We start from the raw sequence: 24,293 nt of genomic DNA, 5'->3' as shown, positions 1-24,293 counted from the left end.
GACATCTCTACATTTTTGGTCCAGAATATATTGGCCAAATTTCAATAAAATATCTCCACCCGCTTCCGAGATAAGGGGTCGAGATCTTTTTGCATCCATAACAAGCTGCATAGGTACAAATGTACCTCATATATTTTGAATGAAGATAATGCCAGGGAAAAAGCATAAATTTTTTTTTAATGATAATGCTATTTAACTATTATAAACAAGTAAAAAACTGTTCATTTACATTATAAAAGAAAATGTAAGAAACTTTTTTTTATTGATTTTCTTTGCAAGTAATGCATGTTGGCTTTGCTACAGAGTGTTCATCGCAAATGGGTTTCACACAAACCACACAAGACTTTCTAGTCTTGCGTTGTTTTCGCCTCAGGTCTCTGCAGACATAGCAACTACCAACAACAGGGGAGGGTCCACGACTACCATGAGGTATTTTGGGGCCAGCTGCTGGCTGCGATGCTACCACAATGCATCGTCCAAGCACCATTTCTACTGCACCTCGAAGAAAATGGTTTCTCATTATCATTTTGTTTGTACTACGATCTTCAATTGCAATCATACACAGCTGATTTGCGAGATCTTTCAGGAACTTTCTTCGTTGATCCTTTGCCCTGAAGCTTGGATTGTGTTCTCTGTAGATGATGTAGGATGCTAACCCACTGACATCAATCATATTGTAGAAAAATGCCAAAGTCCAACGTGATGTTCGTCGTTTCACAGTGTACTCTCCCAACATTTTATCCATAACATCAACGCCACCTTTTGTTATGTTGTAGTATTTTATTATCTCTGGCTTGGCTGCTAGTGTCTCTTCAACTTCTCCCGTCATGTGCATAGATGATAGAAGCACGACTGATTTGTTCTTCTTTGGTACATATGAACAGACTGTTGCATCATGATTGTAGGCAAAATTTGTCGAGTATACAGGCCTTTCTTTGGCAGGCTGCATGTTGTTAGGTAGGAACCTTTTGTTTTTTCTCACTGTACCAACTAGTGTCATGTTCCAGGAGTTCAATACCTTAGCTAGTTCCATGGTTGTAAAGAAGTTATCGGTGGTGACATTTCTTCCAGAGCCTTTATACGAGCTCACTAGGTCCAATACTGTTCGTTCTCCAATGTTTACTTGTCAAGGACCATCAGTTGGTTTCCCAGTGTAGAGCTGACCTTGTAAAGGGTAGGCATTTGATGAGTCACAAGCCCAGAAAATCTTTATGCCATATTTAGCTGGTTTTGAAGGTACAGTGGGGCAAAAAAGTATTTAGTCAGTCAGCAATAGTGCAAGTTCCACCACTTAAAAAGATGAGAGGCGTCTGTAATTTACATCATAGGTAGACCTCAACTATGGGAGACAAACTGAGAAAAAAAAATCCAGAAAATCACATTGTCTGTTTTTTTATCATTTTTTTGCATATTATGGTGGAAAATAAGTATTTGGTCAGAAACAAACAATCAAGATTTCTGGCTCTCACAGACCTGTAACTTCTTCTTTAAGAGTCTCCTCTTTCCTCCACTCATTACCTGTAGTAATGGCACCTGTTTAAACTTGTTATCAGTATAAAAAGACACCCGTGCACACCCTCAAACAGTCTGACTCCAAACTCCACAGTGGTGAAGACCAAAGAGCTGTCAAAGGACACCAGAAACAAAATTGTAGCCCTGCACCAGGCTGGGAAGACTGAATCTGCAATAGCCAACCAGCTTGGAGTGAAGAAATCAACAGTGGGAGCAATAATTAGAAAATGGAAGACATACAAGACCACTGATAATCTCCCTCGATCTGGGGCTCCACGCAAAATCCCACCCTGTGGGGTCAGAATGATCACAAGAACGGTGAGCAAAAATCCCAGAACCACGCGGGGGGACCTAGTGAATGAACTGCAGAGAGCTGGGACCAATGTAACAAGGCCTACCATAAGTAACACACTACGCCACCATGGACTCAGATCCTGCAGTGCCAGACGTGTCCCACTGCTTAAGCCAGTAAATGTCCGGGCCTGTCTGAAGTTTGCTAGAGAGCATTTGGATAATCCAGAGGAGTTTTGGGAGAATGTCCTATGGTCTGATGAAACCAAACTGGAACTGTTTGGTAGAAACACAACTTGTCGTGTTTGGAGGAAAAAGAATACTGAGTTGCATCCATCAAACACCATACCTACTGTAAAGCATGGTGGTGGAAACATCATGCTTTGGGGCTGTTTCTCTGCAAAGGGGCCAGGACGACTGATCCGGGTACATGAAAGAATGAATGGGGCCATGTATCGTGAGATTTTGAGTGCAAACCTCCTTCCATCAGCAAGGGCATTGAAGATGAAACGTGGCTGGGTCTTTCAACATGACAATGATCCAAAGCACACCGCCAGGGCAACGAAGGAGTGGCTTCGTAAGAAGCATTTCAAGGTCCTGGAGTGGCCTAGCCAGTCTCCAGATCTCAACCCTATAGAAAACCTTTGGAGGGAGTTGAAAGTCCGTGTTGCCAAGCGAAAAGCCAAAAACATCACTGCTCTAGAGGAGATCTGCATGGAGGAATGGGCCAACATACCAACAACAGTGTGTGGCAACCTTGTGAAGACTTACAGAAAACGTTTGACCTCTGTCATTGCCAACAAAGGATATATTACAAAGTATTGAGATGAAATTTTGTTTCTGACCAAATACTTATTTTCCACCATAATATGCAAATAAAATGTTAAAAAAACAGACAATGTGATTTTCTGGATTTTTTTTTCTCAGTTTGTCTCCCATAGTTGAGGTCTACCTATGATGTAAATTACAGACGCCTCTCATCTTTTTAAGTGGTGGAACTTGCACTATTGCTGACTGACTAAATACTTTTTTGCCCCACTGTATATACTGGGTAAATTTAGTATGACCTCTAAATGGAAATAATTGCTCGTCGACGGTGATACAATGATATGGCTTGTAGGCTCTCTCCAGATTACTGTTCAGCATTGTCCAGATGTCCCGTATTGGTGCAGCTTTATCTGTTTGCACACGTTCTGCACGTGTATTTTCGTTGTCAAACCTGATAAATCTGAGTATCATCTTGAAGCGGTCACGAGACATGGCTGCACGTATAAGAGGCAGAGCAGCAACATTCCACATTTCCTCCAGATTCTCTTTGTTGGCTCTGTGCACACCAGCAGCAATCAGTATGCCCAAAAATGCATGAAGTTCAGTTTCAGTAAATTGCTTGAATGTTTTTTGTGGTGGCCGTTTGGAAGAATCAGGAAAACGTTGTACCAGTTCGTTGTTGTAAGCATCACAAACTCTCTTGGCCTTTCGATTCGTTTCCCGTAATATGATGTCACACATCTCGGGAGTCATGATGGACTTGAATAGCTCTTTTGCTGTATATAGGTTGCTGATTGCTGCAGGGCCACCTCTTTGTCGTAGGACATTACGAGATTTTGTTTGTGCATTTGGCAGTGGATTACTGCACCATTGAGTTTCATCCTTAGCAGTCCAAATGTCGCCTGCACTTTGAGGCACAGAATCATCCTCAACACTTTCGTCTGATTCGTATTCATTTTCATGCTCTATGACCATTTCTTGTTCAATGTCTGAATCTTCTTCAGTAACATCCACTTGTGGTACATAGTTTTCATCATCAGATGGAACATATGGTTCATCCTCATGCTCAGAATCAGATTCTTCTAGCATTCGCATTATTTCGTCAGACGTAAATCTGTAAATATGAAAAAATGTAAAATAAATAATTTTCCGAAATACTACATTATTGGCTTTTCACAAAATTATACTAACCTGCAAACACGTTTTCTTGGATTATGGCGGAAACTAGATCCAGCATTACTATCACTCATGATGACTTGCTAGATGAATTTTGGCTTCGTATTTTGTGCTGAATATAAATAAAACATCGTAAAACAATATGTAGATACTAATTATTATCCATTTTTCGTATAAAAATTATACCTATAGTGATAAGTTTCATACAAAATATATGTAAGCCAAGTCCAGGCTGAAAGACAATTTGACTGTTCTGTCCCCACATAATGAGAATAAAGGTATAACTGGCTGTTAGATGCTGTGAGACTTTCCTACCTTCGTTTCCAAGAAATTGAAGACTTCACAAGCCTAGAAATGTGTGCTCACAGCAATGAGATGAACAGCAAAATGGCTAATGAGAGGAGGGAGGCAGGAAGACAAGTAGAAGCCACTCCCAGTTTGAATTAACTTAATTGACAGCAACATAAGTGACCAGTAACAACACTGAACAATAGATATCAGCATAACATTTGTAGCTGAATGAACTTTAGTTTCTGAAACCAAGTAAAGTCTTCCCACAGTGGAGGTATATGTGAAGGTACAATTGTACCTATGCAGCCTGTTAAGGTTGTAAAATTATGCAGCCTGACAAGGGTTAAAGGACAGCTTGGAGGAAAATGCCGCTGTGTCTAGTGAACCTCCTCCAATGGTTACTAGACGCGATCATGTTCCCGACCGCCATGGACATTTATTGGCATAATGTCATAGCTGTTGACAATTTTTACAAACCACGGGTACTTGAGCGCTCCGAGACTTTGGTCCCGCTCGAGAAACCTCCATGGCCTCATGGGAGTCGGATATTTGAACGGAAGTTTCTAGAGGTCTGGTGAAGGTGGGAGCCAGGCGAAACCTCTGCCTACACAGGGTCCGCTCTAACCTCCGCTCGTTAAAACGGAGGTCGATGTGGGTAGATATTGAAATGAGCTCCTCCAGTGTGGTGGGAATCTCCCTGGTGGCCAAGGCGTCCTTCACATGGTCTGCCAGCCCTTTCCAGAGCACCGGAATAAGGACTTTATCCGGCCACTCCAGCTCAGAGACCAGAGTCCGGAATTTGATGGTGTACTGGCTGACCATGGACGAACCCTGTGTAATTGCCAACAATTGGAGTGCGGTATCGTGGGTGAAAATGGTTCCTAAAAAGACCTGTTTCAAAGCGTCCAGGAAGAAAGGAACACTCTGCACCACACGATCATCACGCTCCCACAGCGACGTTGCCCACTCCAGCACCCTGCCCGACTAAATGGATAAAATAAATTCCACTTTTACCCGTTTCATAGGAAAACATGCAGCCAGGAGCTCTAGATGTATGGAGCACTGACTCACGAATCCCCGACATAGCTTACTGTCGCCAGCAAATTTGTCTGGAAGCGGGAGATGGGATAAAGTCAGAGCAGGGGTGGCAGAGGACAAACTGGCTGCCTCTACTCTCGCAGCCTCAACAGCGACTGCGGTAACATCCACAGCTGAGGTTGTGCGTTCAAGAGCCGCCAACCTACCCTCCAGCTGCTGGAAGTACCGCTGTAGACGCTGATCGTCCGCCATTTACTAGCCAGACCCTGGCGCTAGTGTCCTGTTAGGGCTAGCGGAAGGCAACGAGTAAATATAGATGTTTATTATTATTTGTGCGTTCGAAGTCCCGGGTCAACTGTGCAGGAGGAACCTGCTGCTAGTGAATGGTGGCATTATTTGGCAGCATAGGTTAGCTCTGTTACTTCACAGAGTAGCCGAGAAAGGAAAGCACTGTGCCCTGTTAGACTCACAGGAGCACAAGCTAACTGCCGACCTGATAGCAGTCAGTGGTCATGCAAGCACACAATCTTCTCACCGGAGGTGCCGGTATTCTAGGGGCTTATTTCAGCCTGGTCCCTAAATACAATCAAACAATCTCCTCACCAGAGGTGCCGGTATTCTAGGGGCTTATTTCAGCCGGGTCCCTGAATACAATCACATATAACCACACTGGCGCAAAGCACTTCCTAGAGGACCAATGGGATTAGCTGCAGAATCTAAGCATGTGACCCTTGATCTCCAACGAGAGATCTTACCCTGGGAATGCTCAGAAGGGGAAAAGCAGGACTTAGTCCCAAAAGTGTCTGCTCGCTGCTGCCCAGTACTGGCTTCAATGGCAGAAGCTGGAAAGGCAGCAGTAACCCTTTGCACAGAGTAAAGACTGAGTGAGATGCTGGGACCAACGTCTCTGCTGAGCAGACTCCACTGCAGCAGGAGAAGAATGGGAGACCGCAGCGGAGATGGCCCGAGATTGCCCCTATGCAGAGACGGGAACATGACCCCTAACAAGTAGTCTGCCCCTTGGAATTGGAGACGGCATTATCTAAGGCAAACTGTGCCCATGGCAACAGGGACGACCAATTGTCTTGCCTGGCTGTCACAAAATACCGTAAATAAGTGACCAGTGTCTGATTGGTCCTCTCCATCAACTCATTAGTCTCTGGATGATATGCAGAAGACAGATTAAGCTGTATACTGAGCAGGTGACAAAGCTCCCTCCAGAAACGAGATGCAAATTGAGGACCCTGATCACTGACAATCTTGTCACGCATTCCATGAAGGCGGAAAAAATGTTTGATAAACAATACCGCTAGAGCCAGTGCGGATGGTTTTCGAGGAAGAGGAACCAGGTGTACCATTTTGAAGAAATGATCAGTGACAACTCAAATTACCTTATTATTGTGAGACTGAGGCAAGACCGCTATAAAGTCCATCCCAACCAACTCCCAGGGCCTATCTGCCACAGGCAAGGGATAGAGAAAAACCGCGGGTCTCTGCCTGGAAGGCTGATTCTTGGCACATGAGATGAAGGCTTGCACTTAGTTCCTGACATCTCACTCTATCTGTGGGCACCAATAAGACCTCTCAAGAAGTTCCGTGGTCCATTTAATGCCAAAATGGCCACTCAGGTGTGCGCCCATGAAAGAACCTCTGGCCGCAGATTAGGTGGTACATAGGTTTTGCTCAGAGGTACCTGCTCTAGAGACACCGGTGGCACCGTCCAAAGGCTCTCTGAAGGGACTAAAAGACGTGTCTTATCTCCATCCTCAGATGAGACTGCAGAATGGGACAAGGCATAAGCACTCAAGTTATTCTCCCCAGACAAAAAAAATGGATGGGAGGAGAATAAACACCACTTGGCCTCGCGAGAATTCAGCGAGAATTCAGCCATTGGGCCATCTGAAGGTAAAGAAGATTTTTATGGTCCATAAAGACCTTAAAGGGATGCTGAGATTTCTCCAAGACAAGTCTCCATTCCAAAAAAAAAACAGTTTCATAGTGAACAACTCCCTGTCTCCAATGGAATAATTCCTTTCCACAGGCGAAAAGGTCTTGGCGAAAAAGAAGCATGGATGTCTCTGGCCTTGAGCATCCTTTTGGTACAGGACTGCCCCAGCCCCAATGGAAGAGGCATCCACCTCAAAGATAAAAGTTTTATCACTATCGGGCCAATGCAGAACTGGCACCGTAGCGAAATGGGACTTCAGGGAGGTTAAGGCCTTGGAGACCTCCTCAGACCACTGCTTAGGATTAGCTCCCTTCTTAGTGAGGGCTACCAATGGAGCTGCAAAAGTGGAGAAGTGGGGAATGAACTGACGGTCATAATTGATGAATCCCTTAAAGTGCTGCACTCTTTAAGGGAATGAGGTTCCTGCCAGTTTAACACCGACTACAGCTTGGCAGGGTCCATAGCTAAACCCTTGGTCGAGATAATGTGCCCAAGAAATTGTAGGGAGTCCTGCTCAAACATGCACTTCTCCAGTTTGGCATAAAGGGAATTGGCCTGTAAAAGCTCAAAAATTCTGCAGACATCTACACGGTGAGTATCAACATCTGGGGACTAGATGATTATGTTATCCAGATATTCCAAAACAGATGTGGATAACAATTCCTGAAAGATGTCATTAACAAAGTTTTGAAAAACTGCGGGGGCATTACAGAGACCAAATGTCATTACCAAGTACTCATAATGGTCATCCCTCGTATTAAAGGCGATCTTCCATTTGTCCCCTTCATGTGCACGCATAAGAGTATAAGCCCCATGCAAGTCCAACTTCGTAAATATCATAGCACCCCGCAGCCTATCAAAAAAGCTTGGAGATGAAAAACAGAGGATATTTGTTTTTAATAGTGATTGCATTCAGACCCCTATAGTCGATGCAAGGACGTAATTTCCCATTCTTCTTTTGAACAATAAAGAACAAAGACATACTGATAGGGATTCTAGATTGTGAGCCCCATTGGGGACAGCGATGATAATGTGTGCAAATTGTAAAGCGCTGCGGAATATGTTAGCGCTATATAAAAATAAAGATTATTATTATAAGCTCCACCAAGAAACACTGACTTTCCGTATAAACCCCCTCGCCAAATCCTCCCTAATATATATTCCGACATCGCCTCAGTTTCTGGGAGAGACAAAGGGTAGACATGGCAATGAGGAGGCTCGGTCCCTGGAATGAGGTCTATAGGACAATCATAGAGGCGATGAGAAGGAAGAGTCTCTGCAGCTTTTTTGGAAAATACATCCATGTACTACCAGTAGTGCCTAGGCAGGGAGTTTAGATCGGTTGTGACTTCATATGAACCAGCCATAGCTTGGACCCCAAGACATTGTCGCTCACATAAACTACCCTATCCCAGTATGCTTGCTTTTGCCCAATCTATACGAGGCGAATGGCGGTGCAACCAAGGTATGCCTAGCAGTACCTCATCCATGCCCTCAGAGATTACTGAAAATGAGATTATTTCATGATGTTTTGGAGACATCATGAGGGTAAGACGTATAGTTTGATGGGTAATTTGAGTAGGAAGGACAAACCCATTAACCACTTGGATGGTGACTGGCTTAGGGAGCATCACTAAGTGGATTGCATGCCTTTGGGTTAAGGTAGAAGACAGAAAATTGCCCTCAGCCCCGGAAACCACACAAGCCTCAGCAGTGAGGTTAGTCGACCCATATGAAAGGGATACCTTAAAAATTAATTTGGAGGACAAATCTACTGTGGCAACTGAGCCTCCTCCAACAGCCACAAGACGTGGACGTCCCTGACGCCTAGAACACTTATTGGTGTAATGACCAGCCTGCCTATAGACAAAGCAGATTGGTAGTGGACATACAGGGTGAGAGTAAAATTCCACCCATGAGGATTCCTTGGGCTCCACATGGACGCTCTTCAGAGCCAGAGGTTCCAAAGGATTAATGAAGTTTGAAACTAACCAAATCCTTTGTCTACAGTGAAACATAGCATGAGGGTTGAACTTGCTCTGTAAATGAACTGTGTCAATCACACACATGAACAAGACAGATGCAAAGTCAAGTGGCTGATACCTCTTAGTCCAGATGCTACAGAGCCTGTGCCTATCCAGCACCCTAACCATGTAGCAGAGTAGAGACTCTGGCGTGAGCCATAGGAATGATACCGCATAAGTCTGCAACTTGCCTGCTAATGTGTACAGGATTCAAGCTGAGATAGACACACAACATGTACAGAGTGGTAGAGCATCCATTAACACACACAAAAACTTGAATGACACTAGCATGCCTGCGTGTGCCTCTGAGAGCGTTTATACATTAGTAACATACATAGTAACATAGTAACATAGTTAGTAAGGCCGAAAAAAGACATTTTTCCATCCAGTTCAGCCTATATTCCATCATAATAAATCCCCAGATCTACGTCCTTCTACAGAACCTAATAATTGTATGACACAATATTGTTCTGCTCCAGGAAGACATCCAGGCCTCTCTTGAACCCCTCGACTGAGTTCGCCATCACCACCTCCTCAGGCAAGCAATTCCAGATTCTCACTGCCCTAACAGTAAAGAATCCTCTTCTATGTTGGTGGAAAAACCTTCTCTCCTCCAGATGCAAAGAATGCCCTGTTGTGCCCGTCACCTTCCTTGGTATAAACAGATCCTCAGCGAGATATTTGTATTGTCCCCTTATATACTTATACATGGTTATTAGATCGCCCGTCAGTCGTCTTTTTTCTAGACTAAATAATCCTAATTTCGCTAATCTATCTGGGTATTGTAGTCCTCCCCAAACACTCACGCCAATTCGAGTGAGACATCGCCCGCAGGCCAATCTGGTGCTGCCACATCACCAGAGCAGCTAACGTCTGAACACCAATGACAAGACCCCACTTCATGGATATGCTCAGTAAGGTAATTTCTGGACTTGGACTCCCGAGCGCAAGGCAGCACCTGCATATCACTGGTTACTATAGTCTTGGCTGGAGAGCCAGCAGTAAACAAACGTACACAACAGGCCTGAGCAAGATGCTGGGACTGATGTCTGTGCTGAGCAGCACCCGCAGCAGCTGGACCAGAGTGGGATACTGCAGAAACAGAGAATGCTTGGGATCTATCCCATGCAGCGGGACAGTCCCGATGCCTAACATACCCTACATGGAATTGGGAAATATTTTCCAGGCACAGTGCAAAGCTCAGAAGGCAAGGAGTGATAGATTTTACTGTTATGGTTTGCAGGTGCCATGACCCACTGGGAGAGCCCATAAGGTGCCAGAAGAGCAGAACTCCCCATAAATGACCTCATTTTATGAACTACACCTCTCAATTAATTCATCCAGGGGTGCAGTGATCATATTGGCACATAATTTTATACCATTGGGAAGTGAAGACAAAATAAATACATTTTTACCACTAAAATTTTGTTTTAGCCAAAGATATTACATTTTCACACAAGAAGTAGGAAAAATGGCACCACAATTTGTCCCACAATCTCTACTGAACGTGGCAATACCCGATGTGTGGCTGTACATACGGAAAGAACAAGATGAACGTAGCCCTATTTGCCTCCTGGAGCCCCTATTTGCTAGAAAAGCAGAATCCCCCATCAAGTTACCCCATTTGGGAAACTATACCCCTTTTGGAATTTATCTACAGGTGTAGTGATGATATTGACTTCATGAGTATTTTCCAGAAACAAGCAGCAATTAATATTGCCGAGTGAAAATTGAAAACTGCCATTGTATTGAGCAGTATGTGCTAGTGACCAGTACATTGCCGTCACCAGTATGTTATGCCCAACCCATGCTTCTGGAGGCATGCACCTGTAAGTTAGTTGGGCTATTATCGCTTCAGAAATGTCAAACGTGGATGCAATATGTGGTTTCGGTATACTGCGGGGTTCAGAAGGGAGGGGGGCATTTGGATTTGGGAGCCGATAATTAGCTGAATTTCTTTTGGCGGGTAAGGAGTCATTTCACTTTTCTAGAGCCTTTGTGCTACCAGTAATATGGAAGCCCCCTATATTTGGTATAAAATTCTGTGACACACCCATGGAGACAATGCAATCACTACACCCCTAGATGATTTCATTGAGAGGTGTAGTTCGTAAAATGGGGTCACTTATATTTTTTATGTTCTGGCACCACATGGGCTCTCCCATTGGGTCATGGCACCTGCAAACCATAACTTAAAATCTCCTTGCCTTCTGAGCTTTGCACTGTACCTTAAAAGTAGTATTTCCATACATATGGGGTATTGGTGTACTGAAGAGAAATTGAAAAACAAATTGTATAGTGCAATTTCTCTTGTTACCCTTATAAAAATACAAAATAATTTTCTTTGAAGCACCTGGGGGTTCAAAGTGCTCATCACCACACATCTAGATAAGTTCCTTGGGGGTCTAGTTTCCAAAATGGGATCACTTGTTGGGGGTTTCCTCTGTTTAGGCACATCAGGCAACATGGCATCCGATCCCAATTCCAGCCAATTTTGCATTTGCATTTGCAAACGGCGCTCCTTCCCTTCCAAGCTCTGCCATGCACCCAAAACAATTGTTTACCCCCACATATAGGGTATCAGCGTGCTCATAAAAAATTGCACAACAACATTTGGGGTCCAATTTCTCCTGTTACCCTTGGTAAACTAAAAACATTGGGGCGAAATATCATTTTTGTGGAAAACATAAATTTTTATTTTGACGGCTCTATGTTACAACCTTCTATGAAGCACTTGGGGGTTTAAAGTGCTCACATACATCTAGATAAGTTCCTTGTGGGGTCTAGTTTCCAAAAAGGGTTCAGTTGTGGGGGGTTTCCTCTGTTTAGGCGCATCAGGGGCAATCTCAATTCCAGCCAATTTTGCGTTGAAAAAGTCAAACAGCACTCTTTCCCTTTCGAGGTATGCCATGCACCCAAACAGTGGGTGGGGTATGAGCATGCTCAGGACAAAATGCACAACAACTATTGGTGTCCAATTTCACCTGTTACACTTGTGAAAATAAAAAAAATGGATCTGAAGTAAATTTTTGGTGAAAAAAAGTGAAATGTTCATTTTTTATTAAACATTCCAGAAAAATTCCTGTGAAGCACCTGAAGGGTTAATAAACTTTTTGAATGTAGTTTTGAAAACCTTAAAGTGTGGAGTTTTTAAAATGGTGTCACTTTTTGGTGTCTTCTATCATATAGACCCCTCAAAGCGACTTCAAATGTGATGTGGTCCCTGTAATGGTGTTGTAAAAATGAGAAATCGCTGGTCAACTTTTAACCCTTATAACTTCCTAAAAAAATATTGGTTCCAAAATAGTGCTGATGTAAAGTAGACATGTGGGAAATGTTAATTAATAAGTATTTTGTGTGACATATCTCTGTGATTTAAGGGCATGAAAATGCAAAGTTGGAAAATCACGACATTTTCAAAATTTTCACCAAGTTTCTTTTTTTTTTTTAACAAATAAATGCAAGTCATATTAAAGAAATGTTACCACTACCATGAAGAACAATATGTCACGAGAAAATATTCTCAGAATCACTGAGATGCAATGAAGCGTTCCAGAGTTATAACCTCATAAAGGGTCAGTGGTCAGAGTTGTAAAAATTGGCCTGGTCAGTAATGTGCAAACCACCCTTGGGGGTAAAGGGGTTAATCGCATGCAGCACCTGGATTGTGCACTAATGATATTTGTGTGCTGTCCTTGATTTTCACAAGTCCATAGTCTTGTATGGGTGGCTTTCATTTGTGACGCTGATAAATAAATGTGCATCATTTTATAGTTATATAGGTTCAAAAAAGACTAGTTATACATTCCCTGTAGCTAGATTATTTATAATTATTATAATCCACAATTCCATGTGTTGTGAAAAAAAGAATACAGTCCCTTTTGAAAGCTGTTATAGCGTCTGCCATTGCTACTTGTTTTGGAAGGAAATTCCACAGTCTAACTGTTCTAACTCTAAATAACCTTTTCCTATTTAGCTGCAAAAATTGCCTTGCCTTCACAAATAAATAATGCCCACCCCACCCCCCTCCCCCCCGTTGTAAGGTTTTTGGCAGAAATAAATCATGTACCAATCCTTTATACTAACCAATCCTCTATGTGTATGTGATTATTTTGCAAATAAACAAGGAAATATGTACATGTGAACAGCCCCGTAGAATATGATGGGTATGTGATCTATTCATGAAATTGGATGTTTGAATGAGGCCTTAATCTAAGTTCATTAAATGGAGACATATGATTTCTTAGTGGAAACTGAAATGCAGATGGAAAAGAGTACATTATTTTACTTGGGAAAGATGCAGAGGAAGCCTTCGAAGGTTAGTAGGCAATACACACAGAATACTGTGTTGAAATTTGATATTCCACCATGCTTCATACAGGCAATACCCTATTACATTTTGTTGCGATCAAAAATGGAAATGTTCAGGGTTGTCCATCGGTCCATTAATTTTTACATTAGTTATCAAGACTCTCAATTCATTCATGAAAAACCCAAATAATCAAGGATTTAAATACATTACAAAACAAGTTAACTTATGCTGATTACTTATTTCTAACCTAAAATATACATTCCCTGAGATCCAACAGGTCCTGCGTACCTTTCATCAAATATTGAAAAAAAGAAAAAACTTATCCCAAACTTTTAGGTCCCAATTCATCAAACAATTTTGCCAAAATTCTTCAGCATATTACTTCAAAAAGCTGCAACTCAGAGTTGTGTACAAATGTTAGCCCTTGTGGTGCTTTCACATTAGATTCAACAAGATTTGTAAAATGGGAGATGCTAGGGCAAGACAATGCGGTGAGGGTATAACCACAAAACTTGTCCAACTCATGACAAGCTGTGACATCTCTTATGCCAGAACTCTAACTTCAGTCACTAAAGAGTAAGATTTGTGGTGAGTTGCATGGCTCTTATTGAATCAGTATTTGACTGCAGCTTGCCACCTCAAGACCGCTGTATAAATCGCCGATCTTAATGGATCGAGTTATAACATTTCTCTCTCACCACATTAACAGGATTACCTGGAGAAACTCTTTCCATTTACTTGGACAATACCTTTGGATTAATATCTCCTCAATAAAAGGCTCCATTTAGTGTTCATTCCTGATACACTAAAAACATAATCACAATCCTTATGTTCGTAAACTAGAAAGAAACCATTGTAAATGTGTTTATGTAGGATAGTTTATAGCTTCAATTCCCCAGAAAAAAATTCTACTAACACAATAAGATCTGTTCTGCTGGTGCACGGGCTGGTCTAAGAAATGAGTGAAACAACTCACAGAAATGTCTTATGCCACTTACATTGCTGCTGCTACTGTTTTTAGATGACACCTTGACATTCAGGGGGTTGGATGTCTAGAACTGGGATGCACACTGTGTGCCTCTCTGCTGTCTAAGGGAAAACCACTCTTAAGAAAGAAGAAAGAGTTGTTTAAGTATGGATGAAAGCTGGATATCAAAGAAGATTTGCTCCAAACAATTTTTAAATTAGATTTCCCATACTGTATTACGTTAATAACAGAAACATTTTGGGGGGCCTATTGATGAGGCCTGTATAACATTGACTAGATACTTAAAACAATTTCAAACTGAGATCTCACCTTCTGTATGCGGATAGTAACATAAGAAAAAATATTTTTAGTGTGGATGTAGGGCTGGTATCTACCACTGACCATAGAGATTACTTTCAGCAACAGCGCAGTCATCTGCTGAGGTTCTCCTCCACTATTAGGGTGCATCATCCAGTTATAATCAGGGTTACCTGGTTAGGGGCCCACTCAGAAGTTTTGCCCCCCCAAACCAAAACCCTAGTTATGCCTCTGGTTCTTTGTCTTTTCGTTCTCATCTTTAATGAAAATGTACTTGTGTCTCTGGGTTGTTCTCATCAGTAAAGCTAACAGCTAATTCTTCCCATGTCCAGCCTGTTCCATCTCCTTATAACATTGTCTTCTACCTCCTGCAAGTTGAATGTCAAGTTTTTCAAATACCTTCATCCATCAATGTCCTTAAGCTGACAGACTTTACAAGCACTTAGAGGCAGATGAAAATATTCTCTGCAGGTACTGCCAGGGGTATATCATCATTGCAAAAGAAACACTTTATTCAGCAAGGTCCCCTGCTGGAAGAAAGACAGCTAAATTGCTAATATTAAGTGATGTGTTTTGCTAAAAGTAAAAAAGAAAATTTTGTATTAAATGTTAAAGTTGCATTAATTTGCCTTCAGTGGATTCAGAAATTACATGGAAAATAAAATAGAAACATTCTTAACTGTTATAAAAGTAACTATCAAGCAAAAAGTAAAGAATCTCTTCCAATATGACAATTGTAAATGGCATTCCTCATTCTACTGAAGCTAGACTTGCAGAATTAGCGCTTACAGTGTTATGTATAACTAGCTATTAAACCCGTTCTATGCCCGGGTGGCGAGCATTTATATTGGTATATGGTCTCCATCCTGGTATGTGCTGCTCCCATCCTGCGTCCCCATCCTGCCATGTGCTGCACCCATCCTGCGCCCCCATCCTGTCATGTGTTGCACCCATCCTGCACCCCCGTTCTGTCATGTGCTGCTCCCATCCTGCGCCCCCGTTCTGTCATGTGCTGCCCTATTCTGTCGTGTGCTGCTCCCATCCTGCGCCCCCGTTCTGTCATGTGCTGCTTCCATCCTGCACCCCGATCTGTCATGTGCTGCTCCCATCCTGCGCCCCCGTTCTGTCATGTGCTGCTCCCATCCTGCGCCCCCGTTTTGTCATGTCCTGCTCCCATCCTGCACCACCATTCTATAATTTGCTTCTCCCATCCATATGCCCCGTACACTGCTCCATAAAGGTTTATGGCCCCCATAAGATGCTCCATAGTATATGCCCCCGTACACTGCTCCATGAAGGTTTATGGCCCCCATAAGATGCTCCATAGTGTATGCTCCCGTACACTGCTCCATTATGGTTGATGGCCCCATAAGATGCTCCATAGTGTATCCCCCCGTACACTGCTCCATTATGGTTGATGGCCCCCATAAGATGCTCCATAGTATATGCCCCCATACACTGCTCCATTATGGTTGATGGCCCCATAAGATGCTCCATAATATATGCCCCCGTACACTGCTCCATTATGGTTGATGGCCCCCATAAGATGCTCCATTGTATATGGCCCATATGCTGCTGCGATATATAAAAAAAAAATACCATACTCACCTATCGTCGCTGGGTGCCGAGTGCTGGGGGGCCTGAGCAGGCGGGGACATGGGCGTGTTGTGGGGGTCAGGTGCCAGTATCGCTGCCAGCTCAGGCCCCCCAGCACTTGCTATATTCACCTGTCCCCCGTTCCAGCGCTGCGTGCCGCTCCGTGTTCCGGCTCCTCTGGCTGTGACTGTTCAGTCAGAGGGCGGCGCCGGAGCGCATTAAGCGCGTCATCGCGCCCTCTGAACTGTGAACGTCACAGCAGAGGACCGGGACACGGAGCCGCACGCAGCGCTGGAACGGGGGACAGGTGAATATAATACTCACCCTCCATGCGCGTCCACGGTCCCTGCCTCTCCGGTGGAGATCGCGGTGTGCGTTCAGTGTTTATGTATACCGCGATCTCCTGGGAGCATCACTCTTTGGGGTCCAGACTGCAATGGCGCTTGCGCTTGCGCAGTCTATAAAGGCTTCGGACAGAGTGACGCTCCCAGCGTTATATTATGGATAGCTGTATATGGACATATGCTATTTTAGAGTGATTTTTTTGCAGTCAAATAGAGATTCATTTTTAGATGTTTTATTTAGTTTTCAAAATTGTGCATGATTAAAATATTTCTTTTAGCATAAGGATGAAAGATTACAGCATCCGCAGTATTATGGAAAAACGTTAAAACATTTTATTTAATGCCTAAATCTAAAAATGTATTAGAACAAAAATGTTAATGAAAAAGAGAATGGGGTGGGTAAAGGGGACACAGGTCTACGTGTTTCTAGCTGGAATCTCTAAAGGTACCGTCACACTGAACAACTTTCCAACGAGAACGACAGCGATCCGTGACGTTGCAGCGTCCTGGATAGCGATCTCGTTTTGTTTGACACGCAGCAGCGATCAGGATCCTGCTGTGACAACGCTGGTCATCGCTGAAAGTCCGGAACTTTATTTGGTCGTCAGGTCGGCATGATTCGTTATGTTTGACAGCAAAAGCAACGATGCCTGCAATGGTTTTCAATGGAGCGAACAATCAGTGAGAACGATAAGTACGTCACTGGATCACTCCTGCATCGCTCAGCTGTTGCCGGTGTTTGACGCCTCTTAGCGACCTAAACACTGCAGCGATCGGCTCATTGTCTATATTGCTGCAGCGTCGCTTAATGTGATGGTACCTTTAGTCCTAAGAGTCAGGTTTAAGAACCTCAAGCTCTAAACGTGTAGACCTGTGTCCCCTTTTTTCACCTCCACCTGCTCTCTTTTTTATTACCATGTTTGTGCTTATATAAATGAATGCATTAAAAGTCATGTTTTAACATTTTTCCATACTACTGCGAATGCTGGAATCTTTCATCCTTATGCTGCTCTCTGCCCAGAAGCCGATCTCAAGTCCATGAACCACACTTTGTGGATGGAGGCAATTCTTTCCACACTGGGTTAGCTGAACTTTCCCCTTCCCCCTTCCTCATATTTTTTCATTGCTGGAATGGTGCCTGTATCGGAGATCAGTATAATGTATAATGTATTTTAATTTTACAAGAGGGAATATCATTTTTAAGAAGGAGTTGTCCTTGTAGTTGGCAAAGCGTTAAGTACAAAAGACACTTCTCAAAAAGGGGTTGAATAATTCTGACCCTGCAATAGGTATTGAAAGTGGAATTTTGTCTTGTTTTGAAGAAACCAATTGTTATATTAGTTGGTTTGAGGCATTTATATTGCTTTTCTTTAATTGCTTAACCTCTCAAGGACAGGGTTATTTTCTGTTTTTTTGCTTTCGTTTTTCACTCCCCCTATTACAAGAGCCATAACTTTTTTTATTTTTCAGTTGATATGCCATGTAAGAGCTTGTTTATTTGAGAAGAGTTGTCCTTTTGAATGACACCATTCATTTTATCATATGATTTACTGAAACGGAGGAAGAAAAATTGTGGCAAAAAAGCAAAAAATAGTATTTTTTCCTTATATTTTCAGCATTGATTTTATGGAAAAACTTATCTAGCAGTATGATTCTCCTGGTTAGTATGTGTACACAGTGTAGTGCAGCAGTATCCACGCTTGTGCAGTGATGAGGCAGTGACCCAGGAAAGTACTAAGCAAAATGTCTCTTTAATGTTCAACTCACAAAAACACAGCACACGATACCCTCTGGATTGCAGCCGGGAACCAAACCCTCTGGATTGCAGCCAATAAACATGCCAGTCCATCTCCGTGATGGTTGCCGTGGGTGACTTCAACACTGTGTATGCTGTGGGTGCCAGGCCTTTCATCTCCCTTGCTTATTTGGCTCCACTTGCCTGTGTTGCCTTACACAGGTGGAAATCTGCAGAGCTTTCTGCTCTGCACTCCTGCAAACACCAGACGGACACTGAAACTGACACACCCAAACCCTTTACTGCGGGACTTTTAAATGGAATCTGTGGCCAAGGCGTTAAAGGCGAGCTTAGGCAACTGCTTTATTTTTGAAGATCAAAATGCAAAAGGGTCCAAATCCATCCTAATGGTATTGATATTGATTCCATATACTCCTGCACAATCCTCTCCAGTCACTTGAAATGTGTCAGACTTGTTCTGCTGGTGCACGGGCTGGTCTAAGAAATGAGTGAAACAACTCACAGAAATTTCTTATGCCACTTACACTGCTGCTGCTGCTACTGTTTTTAGATGACACCTTGACATTCTGGGGGTTGGATGTCTAGAACTGGGATGCACACTGTGTGCCTCTCTGCTGTCTTAGGGAAAACCACACTTAAAAAAGAAGAAAGAGTTGTTTAAGTATGGATAAAAGCTGGATGACAAAGAAGATATGCTCCAAACAATTTTTAAATTAGATTTCCCATACCGTATTACGTTAATGACAGAAACATTTTGGGGGGCCTATTGATGAGGCCTGTATAACATTGACTAGATACTTAAAACAATTTCAAACTGAGATCTCACCTTCTGTATTCGGATAGTAACATAAGAAAAAATATTTTTAGTGTGGATGAATGTAGGAATGAGATCAGACAGTAGGATCAATGACAGGGTGGCTATATGAAGTATGAGAAGCTGTATCCAGCCTACGATTACTCATTCACCCAACACCAATTACCAGAGAGCGTTTGATGCTCATCAGAAGATAGGTATAACATATGCGCGTCTCAAGCTAGGCACAAAAGATGACAGTGAAAAGTTGGATGCCAAAAGATGCACATAATCTACAAGATAGGCTCAAAATAGCATTAGACTGAGACCTCCCCTTCTGAATCATGTCAGTAACATTAAAACTATATGTTTTTAGTGTGGATTAGGCCTGTATAATCTAGAAGATTGTCTGTGGCATTGGAACGCCCCCTTTCCTACATTTGTTGCTGGTAAGGTGCAGGTTTGCCACAGAAATATGGCCGATGTGTCATTACATAAACCGATCAGGAAAAAGGCCATAACGATGGCAGGAATGGGATTGGACAATAGGATCAATAAGAGGGTAGCTATGGGAGGTACGAGACCCAGCATGCAGCCTAGAACGATTACTCATTTACCCAACACCAATTACCAGAGAGCATTTGATGCTTGTCAGAAGATAGGTGTAATAGATGCGTGTCTCAGGCTAGGCATAAAAGATGCCCATGAGAAATTGGATGCCAAAGATGCACATAATCTAGAAGATAGGCTCAAAACAATTTCAAACACAGATCTCGTCTGCAGTATCATGATTGTAAAAAAAATAAAATAAATTAATTTTAATCTGCAACAGCTCTGCACACAGAACAATTTCAACACCACTAAATGAAAAGGTTGGATATAGCTGGCTGCATCACATTTATCAACAGAAAAAAAATAGATACAATACCGTTCAAAAGTTTAGGGTCACCCAGACAATTTTGTGTTTTCCATGAAAACTCATACTTTTATTAATCAAAAGAGTTGCCAAATGAATTTAAAATCCAGTCCAGACATTAACAAGGTTTGAAAAAAATGTATTTGAAATAATAATTATCTCCTTCAAACTTTGCTTTTGTCAAAGAATGTTCACTTTGCAGCAATTACCACAAGATGAGTATCTAGTACCCACAGACCACTATACCACAAATGTCATAAAATCAATAAAGTTTATTGAAAACAAATTTTAAAAAGTATACATAATACCATGTGAGTTTTTTCAAAGAGAATTAGTCAATATTCCATATACAGCGGAGGTACCACATCTAGCCATATCGCTTTAAGCATTAAAGCACAATATACTTGGTACTAGTCCCATATAAGATTCCCAGAAACATCCATTAAGGTAATCATACATATATTGTTCCCAGATGATGAGAATTCAGTATACAGAGCAATTGTAAGATGTTAGAAATAGATCAATGCTTACCCATTGTTGTGTACCGCTGCCCAGGAACAAGCTTTGCAGCAATTACAGCATTGCAGACCTTTGGCATTCTAGCAGTTAATTTGCTGAGGTAATCTGGAGAAATGTAACCTCATGCTTTCAGGAGCCTCTGCCACAGGTTGGATTTGCTTGATGGGCACTTTTTGCGTACCATACGGTCAAACTGCTCCCACAACAGCTCAATGGGGTTGAGATCTGGTGACTGCGCTGGCCACTCCATTATAGATAGAATACCAGCTGCCTGCTTCTTCCCTAAAAATTTCTTGCATAATTTGGAGGTGTGCTTTGGATCATTGACTTGTTGTAGGATGAAATTGGCTCCAATCAAGCGCTGTCAACAGGGTGTGGCATGGCTTTGCAAAATAGAGTACTAGCCTTCCTTATTCAAATTCCCTTCTACCTTGTACAAAACTCCCATTTTACCAGCACCAATTCAAACCAAAGCCATCAAATTATCTCCACCTTGCTTGACAGATGGCGTCAGGCACTCTTCCAGTATATTTTCAGTTGTTCTGCATCTCACAAATGTTCTTCTGTGTAATCCAAACACCTCAAACTTGTATTCGTCTGTCCATAACTTTTTCCAACCAATATTAATCTTTTCCTTTTATTAGCCAGTCTCAGATATGGCTTTTTCTTTGCCACTCTGCCCTGAAGGCCAGCATCCCAGAGTCGCCTTTTCACTATAGATGTTGACACTGGCATTTTGCGTGTACTATTTACTGAAGCTGCCAGTTGATGACCTGTGAGGTGTCGATTTCTCAAACTATAGACTAATGTATTTGTCTTGTTGCTCAGTTGTGCAGCGGGGCCTCCCACTTCTCTTTCCACTCTGGTTAAAGCCTGTTTGTGCTCTCCTCTAAAGGGAGTAGTACACACCGTTGTAGGAAATCTTCAGTTTCTAGCATGAAATAGCCTTCATTTCTAAGAACAAGAATAGACTGTAAAAGGAAGGTCAGGTTTATAGGTTGTCTAATAAGCTAAACTGTTTTCAAGGGTATTCTAACCATCCATTAGCCTTCTTACAGAGTTAGGAAACACAAAGTACCATAAGAACACTGGAGTGATGGTTGTTGGAATTGGGCCTCTAAACACCTAAAAAGATATTGCATTACAAACCAGACATTTGCAGCAAGAATAGTCATATACCACATTAGCAATGTATAGATTGTATTTCTGAATCCCTGTGCAGCGGCGGGAACTCAACTCCTAAAATTATCCCCCCTCCTAGGGCCCCCCTCCCTGAGCCTTGCTGCGCTCAAAGGACGCAATAAGCAGGGAAGCTCGAATATGCTCAACAGGCTCCCAGGTCCTGTCCTCTGGGCCATAACCCTTCCAATCCACCAGATAGAATTTTTTGCCACGTACCACCTTACACCCCATAATAGCATTCACCTCATAATCGTCCATGGACGAGCCCGATGTCCCGACAGATGATTCGGAAAACCGGGACATGTGAATGGGTTTTAGGAGGGACACATGAAAGGTATCGGTGATACCTAGGTGTGGAGGAAGGGCCAACCGATAGACCACAGGGTTGACTTGTTCCAGAACCTTCAAAGGACCAATGTAGTGAGGCGCAAACTTAGTGGACTCAACTCGCAGCCTGATGTTATGGGCGGAGAGCCACGCTAAGTTGCCAGGAGCGAAGGTCAGAGCAGGGCGCCAGTGAGCATCAGCAGAAACCCTCATTCTCTCCTTGGAAGCCCGAATGACATCCTGTATGCAGTCCCAAATGTCACGTGCTTGCACTGCCCAGTCTTCCACCCTGAAATCAGTGGATGACATGGGCATGGGCACAGGGACAAGCGGATGCTCACTGTAATTAAGGAGAAAAGGAGTCTGCCCAGTGGAATCGGCTACGGCGTTGTTCAGAGCAAATTCTTCCCAAGGTAGCAAAGATGCCCAGTCATTCTGCCTAGCAGAGACAAAATGTTGCAAATATGTCATCAGAGTCATGTTGGCCCTCTCTACCAACCCATTCGCCTCGGGATGATATGTAGAGGAGAGATTTAGTTCTATGCTGAGGAAACGACAGAGCTTTCTCCAAAACCGAGACACGAACTGGGGACCCCGGTCACTGACAAATATATCAGGCATGCCATGTAAACGGAAAATATGTTTAATGAACAACACTCCAAGGCCTGTGCAGAAGGTAACTGTGGAAGCAGCACCAAGTGCACCATCTTAGAGAAATGATCGGTGACAACCCAGATAATGGTGCAGTTACGAGACTTGGGTAAGCCCACCACGAAGTCCATCCCGACCATCTCCCAGGGCCTGTCTGCCACCAGCAGGGTGTAAAGTTGCCCAGCAGGCCGTTGCCAAGGATACTAATTCTAGGCGCAGGAGACACACGCCTGAATATAGTCCCCGACATCACGGGCCAAATGCGGCCACCAGTACGTCCTCGCCAAAAGCTCAGATGTACTCTTTGCCCCAAAATGTCCACCCACCCTGGACGAATGAGCCCAAGAGAGAACCTCTGGTCGCAAATTAGATGGAATGAAAGTCTTGGCTGGGGGCACAGACTCTAGCGAAACTGGATCCACAGTTATCAGGCTCTCTGAAGGGACAATAAGCCGAGGCTCCTCCTCCTTCTCCTCAGATGACACTATAGGGAGAGAAAGAGCGTCGACACAAATGTTCTTCTCCCTGGAGAGAAAATGGAGAGTAAAATGGAACCGGGAGAAGAAGAGGGACCATCTAGCCTGGTGAGAATTCAGCCGCTGGGCTGTCTGTAAGTACAACAAGTTCTTGTGGTCTTTGAACACTTGGAAGGGAATGCAAGCTCTCTCCAAGAGGTGTCTCCACTCTGAGAAAGCCAACTTCATGGCTAGCAACTCCCTGTCCCCGATGGAATAATTCCTCTCTGCTGGTGAAAAGGTCTTGGAGAAGAAGAGACAAAGATACTTCCGACCTTGAGCATCCTTTTGGAAGAGGACTGCTCCAGCACCAACGGATGAGGCATCCACCTCCATAATAAATGGCTTATCTACATCGGGGCAATGTAGGATGGGAGCACTAGCGTAGTGTCACTTAATCGAGAGAAAGGCCTTGGAGACCTCCTCCGACCATAACTTGGGATTTGCTCCCTTCTCGGTGAGGGCAACCATGGGAGCTACCAAAGTTGAGAAGTGTGGGATGAACTGGCGATAGTAATTAATGAACCCCATAAAGTGCTGCACCACTTTAAGAGAATGGGGTTCTTGCCAGTGCATCACAGCCTGTAGCTTGGCAGGATCCATAGCCAATCCCTGGGCAGAGATGGTATAGCCAAGGAAAGGCAAAGACACACTTCTCCAACTTGTTGTAGAGGGAGTTTACCCGCAAGAGTTCGAAAACTTTGCAAACATCTCTCCGGTGGGAGTCAGTATCTGGAGAGTAGATGAGAATATCATCCAGATAGACTACGACCAAGGTGGTGAGCATCTCCCGGAAGATGTAATTCACAAAGTCTTGGAAAATGGCAGGGGCATTACAGAGCCCAAAGGGCATCACCAGGTATTCATAGTGCCCATCCCTTGTGTTAAAAGCCGTCTTCCATTTGTCCCCCTCACGGATGCGAATTAGGTTGTAAGCACCCTGCAGATCTAACTTAGTAAATACCCTTGCTCCCCGTAGCCTATCAAAAAGCTCAGATATCAGGGGTAGAGGGTATTTATTCTTAACGGTGATGGTGTTAAGACCCCTA

The sequence above is a fragment of the Ranitomeya imitator genome, chromosome 1, assembly GCF_032444005.1.
Source record: "Ranitomeya imitator isolate aRanImi1 chromosome 1, aRanImi1.pri, whole genome shotgun sequence".
NCBI lineage: Eukaryota > Metazoa > Chordata > Amphibia > Anura > Dendrobatidae > Ranitomeya > Ranitomeya imitator.
Note: the sequence above shows the minus strand (reverse complement) of the source record.